The following is a 5,664-nucleotide window of genomic DNA, read 5'->3' as shown; positions in this document are numbered from 1 at the left end:
CAACCAGTTCAGGAAGGCTCTACTCTTTCTGCTTTAGATAGAGAAAGGGCTGCTTTTATTTCAGATTTTCAGGATTGTTTCTCAAATGCACTTCCTCAAGAATTACCTCCCAAGAGGCCCGAGGATCATCAAATTGATATAATTCCAGGAAGCTCACCACCTAATATACCTCCCTATCATGTCAGTAAGGCACAACAGGAAGAGATAATGTCACAAGTGAAGGAACTTTTGGAAAAGGAATTAATACAGCCAAGTAATTCTCCTTACTGCTCCCTTGTGTTGCTTGTGCAAAAGAAGGATGGCAGTTGGAGAATGTGTATTGATTATAGGACTTTGAATAAAGTCACAATTAAGAACTGTTTTCCAATTCCACGAATTGATGATATATTGGATCGGTTGGAAGGTTCCTCAATGTTCAGTCGTATTGACCTTAAAAGTGGATACCATCAGATAAGGATACGGCCTGAAGATGTCTACAAGACTGCCTTCCGCACTTCATTTGGCTTATATGAGTTCCTTGTGATGCCTTTTGGTTTGACTAATGCACCTGCCACTTTCAATAGAATGATGGACAAAATTTTTAGAGCACACAGAAAGTTTGTGGGCACTTTCTTCGATGACATCATTATGTTCTCTAAAAATAAGCAGGAGCACAGGAAACATCTCACTATTGTGTTTCAAGAGTTGAAAAGACACAAGCTATTAATAAACACCAAGAAAAGTGAGTTCTTTATGCATGAGATTCATTTTCTCGGTCATATAGTGTCAAAGGATGGAGTCAAGATGGATCCTGCAAAAGTTAAGGCCATAAGGAGTTGGCCAATTTTGAAAAATCTGCATGAAATCAGAAGCTTTCTTGGATTGTGTTCATACTATCAGAGGTTTATAAAGTACTTTGCAGAAATTGCTTCTTCCTTGCATGCTTTACAAAAGAAAGCTGTACCGTTTTGGTGGGAACCAAAGGAAAATGCAGCTTTTGAAGAGCTTGCATGAAATTAGAAGCTTTCTTGGGTTGTGTTCATACTATCGGAGGTTTATAAAGTACTTTGCAGAAATTGCTTCTCCCTTGCATGCTTTACAAAAGAAAGCTGTACCGTTTTGGTGGGGACTAAAGGAAAATGCAGCTTTTGAAGAGCTTGCATGAAATCAGAAGCTTTCTTGGGTTGTGTTCATACTATCTGAGGTTTATAAAGTACTTTGCAGAAATTGCTTCTCCCTTGCATGCTTTACAAAAGAAAGCTGTACCGTTTTGGTGGGGACCAAAGGAAAATGCAGCTTTTGAAGAGCTGAAGCAAAAGTTGTGTTCTGAACCCGTTATTATCTTGCCAGATCTTGCAAAACCCTTTGCTGTAACTTGTGATGCATGTGGGAACAGCATAGGAGGCACTTTGATGCAGGATGGCAGAATGGTTGCATATGAGAGTAGAGTTCTCAAAGATGCTGAATTGTACTTGCAGACATACGATAAGGAAATGTTAGCAGTGATACATGCTTTGACCACATGGAAACATTACCTTCTTGGAGCTGATTTTTATGTGCAGATAGATCATCAATCACTTAGATATTTTCTCACGCAGAGAAAATTATCTGAAAAGCACATGAAATGGGCTAACTTTCTCTCAATGTTTCATTTTCAAATTGTACATGTGTCAAGTAACAAAAATGTCGTGGCTGACGCACTTTCTAGGAAACCACAGCCTGAAGCAATCTCCAAGAAACCCAGTGTTTCAGCAGTGAGCATTGCTTACAACAATGTGTTAGATGTGATGAAAGATCAATTCTTTTGGAGAGGGCTGTTTGAAAATATGGGCACTACGCTAAATTTTTCGTCATCTTTTCTCCCTCAGTCTGATGGACAATCGAAGCAGGAAAACTCTACCATCTTGGATATGTTTAAATGCTATGTCTCAGACCACAAAAGCAAATAGGAGCATTATTTGCCTTTGCTAGAATATGCTTACAATAATACAGTACACACATCCATAGGTAAAGCACCTTTTGAAATAGTGGAAGGTGCCAAGAAGATACCTCCCATTTTGCATACAAAAGAGAAAATCTTCGAAGCTGATCGTTTTGTGGAAACCCTTGAAGAGGCTTACAAGAAGATCAAATATGCCTTGCAAAGAAATCAGGACAAGCAGAAAAGAGCAGCAAATAAGCACCGCAGGGAATTGGTATTCACAGAAGGTGATTGGGTTTTACTGCGTTTTCAGAAGGCAAGGCTGAAAAATTAGAAAGGCAAGGAAAGGTTGTACACAAAGCTGAACATGCGTTACTATGGTCCTTTCCAGGTTTCTGAAAAGATAAACGAGGTAGCTTACAGGCTAAAGTTGCCTCCGCATTTGAAGATACATAATGTCTTTCATGTGAGCTTATTAAAGCAATATCATGGAGATATTCCCGAGGATTTACCTGATGATGTGTAGCCTAAAGTGGAAGAACAGGATGAACTTCCCAGAGCAGATTCTGGCACACAGAGATAGAAAGCTCAAGGGTAAAGTTATCCCTCGCTACTTGGTAAAATTTCAAAATTACCCATCACTTGATGCGAAATGGATGGAGGAAGGTGAACTGGCAGATTCACCTGGGATATTGCAGCTTTACCTTGATGCTTTTTCCAATTAGAGCCGGGCTCCTACGGGTAGTTCACCAGAGCGAGCGTCTAGAGCATTACCTGGTGTTCGAGAGGGGGGTAGCACCTCCACTCCCTCAGAACAGACGGGCTCACCGTGATTTCATGAGGTCGCTTGATGACACTGTATGTGTCATCCGAGATACTGAGCTGACAGTATTTTTGCTGTGAGACTTCATGATATTGATGCATCTTAACTATTGATCGCCGAGGATCACAGCAGTGTGTATATGGATGGATGCATGCCTCTCCTAGCCATATTTTCACTGTCTCTGTATACTATAGCTGCGGCTTTCTTGTATACTCTTTTATGCTATATTTCATGCTCACTCATGTGTTTTGGGCACAGTTTGCTGTTTCAAGAGAGGGGTATGTCACGGGGGCGTGAAATTCTAAGTACTTTAATGTACTACAAGACCGTGACAACTTTGGTTTTAAAAGTCCAAGCATGGGCTTAATAATGTGTAATTAAATGTGGCATGGTGCCTAGCACATAAGCGTAATTAATCCCTAGGCCCAAAGGCATTCCAAGGAATTAAAAGAGTGGTTGTTGGGAAATGATGATGTTGCATTTTTAATGGGCCCCCTAGAGGGCCATGTACCTTCAGTGGCCCCCCCTAGAGTTCTAGGTGGCTCTAGTGCCTTCTACATGCTCCTTTGCCATTCCTGGACCTTCCTGTGGCTCTAGTGCCTTCTACATGCTCCTTTGCCATTCCTGGACCTTCCTGGGCCTTCTAAACTTCACATGTGTGGTTTTCTCTCTCACCCTCACCCTTTGTTGAGATTTTGGACTGGTTTTTCAGCCTCCTTCAACTGAATTCCGTTTTTCTTCAGAACTTCTCACCTGTTTGGATTCCTCGACTTCCGTTTGGCCCGATGGCTTCCCCTCTGACTCCCCTTCGTAGTGATATGCTTTTCCCTCCGTGCGTTTGGTAGAGCGGGCAGAGCTGAGCACTTCTTTTGCTGGTTGAATTTGCAAAAGTGGCTTTTTCTGGACCTTTTTGCTTCTACCGCCTCCTGGGCCTCTCCTCTTGCAAAGCTACAGCTTTCTGTTGAATTTCGAGTGGTCCCACATACTGGTTGACTAGTTTTTCTCAGTTTTGGAGGACTTTCCGATGATGAAACTTCTCCAAAACCTTCTCAATGGATTCCTCTCTGAAGCACGCTTCTTTTGAGCCCAAGAACTCCCATTTCTTTGCAACAGAAGTGCTTCTTTTTGCATTTTTCAATGGAATTCTTGCTGGTCGGCTCTTGTAAATGCTCTTTCTTGCATGCCTTTGCACTCCTCTTTGGCTGAGAATGCAATTGGGCATTGGCTACTATGTCCTCTTGGCGATTGACGACTTGGTTTGAGTTTTCACGGCTTGGTGAGTTGTGATTTTGCTGCTACAATTTCTTTTTGCCATAAGCTATTGGTTGGCCTCGTGTGCCGCCTCTTTCTTGGCTCACAGGTGCCCAGGCAGTGCTACATGAGTCATTCTTTGGTTGGTACTTTGCTGATTTTATTTTGCAGCTTTGAAAAGCTTTGTGAATGCCATCTGGAAACCACTCAAAGAGATTGCAGCTGGGGTGCAGTGTGATTGCATCTGGACAGCCAATGGAATTGCACTCGGAAAAGAGAATGCCTTTGGGTTGAGCCTATGGGTTAAGTGCACTTATGTGATGGTGTTCTATGCTTGAAAGCCTTGCGAAGGCTTAGTGAATTGGGGCTGGGTGCTCAGTTGTAGGGAAGGTCTCCCAGATGCAGCTTGTAATCATTTCACTATGAAATATAAAGAAATACCGAAAGGGGTGCCACGGTGTTTGGGGCCAACCGGATGCACTTGTCTATGTTTGTTGAGCAAGGGCATTCTAGCCTCCATTCCTTTTTCAGTGGTTTTATTTGTGAACAAATGGGTAAATGCCAAATAGTGATCATGCAATGGTTAATGGTTGTGATATATGCTTTGTGAGCTGTAAATAAGTGTTGAAGTGATTAAAGGTTTAGTTCCACTGCCCTCTGAGTGATTAGAGGCCGGTTTTACCCTCTTCATGGAAGAGGTTGTAGTGTACAAGGACGCCAAACGCTCCACCGTCATATGCTTCACGTGATTAATCACTTGAGGAGTACAGTTAAGACTAGATCTCTGGGTTGGACGCGAGGGGATCGGCCATGTCAACTTCCACCAATATGAAGTCTGCTAGATCATATGACTACAGCACAAACTCTATCATGACCCACCAAACACCGGAATTGAAGCCATCCAACTGACGGTCGATCGGGAGGTGGGAAAATTTGGAATCTTTGCCTTACTCTCCACCATTTGAGCTAGGTTAGACATGTTGGAGTGTATAGGAAATCGAACTGGAAGAGAGAGTGGATGGGAAAGAAGTTAGAGAAGGGGAGGCACCCTAACGAGGGAAAACTACAGTTGAAAGGGTAGGAGCAATGGTAGCTTGTAGGTGGAGAATAGGCTTAGAGCATTTCAGGAAGAAAGGGAAAACGAAAAATCCATTTGGGAAAGAAGAGGGAATCTTCAAAGAATCTCATGGATTCTCTTTCTAGGCACTAGGATTCTCAACAAGCTTTGATACCACATGTTGGTTCATAGATGGAGCAATGAGGCAAAGATGAAACACAATGAATAAAACTTTATTCATGAGTGGTTACAGATATAGGCAACTGCCTCCATGTTGGTAGATCCCAGATCCACAATTATCTCAATCAGTCACCTCCTATGATCACTCCAAATCCACATATCACACCAACTTGACATACTTAACTGCCAAGTCACTAGAACCTTCTAGCACGCCTACACTCACACACTCCTTGCATAGGAATCTAAGCCCATAGGCACACACACACACATAGGCATCAATTTGTCCTTCACTACTCAATGGAGCTAAGATGTTTTAAATGACTTGAAGACTGGATACCATCAGATCCTAGATGGATCTAGTATGCCACATGTCCTCATTTTAGGGTACCTCTTAAATGCACCATATACCCCTCTCTTGGGATATCCATTATTTCACTTGCCCCTAGGCACATT

This window comes from Dipteris shenzhenensis, chromosome 9 (assembly GCF_047967505.1).
Source record: "Dipteris shenzhenensis isolate YYH24624 ecotype China chromosome 9, Dip_SZ_1.0, whole genome shotgun sequence".
NCBI classification, from domain to species: Eukaryota; Viridiplantae; Streptophyta; class Polypodiopsida; order Gleicheniales; family Dipteridaceae; genus Dipteris; species Dipteris shenzhenensis.
This window is presented reverse-complemented; position numbering follows the sequence as displayed.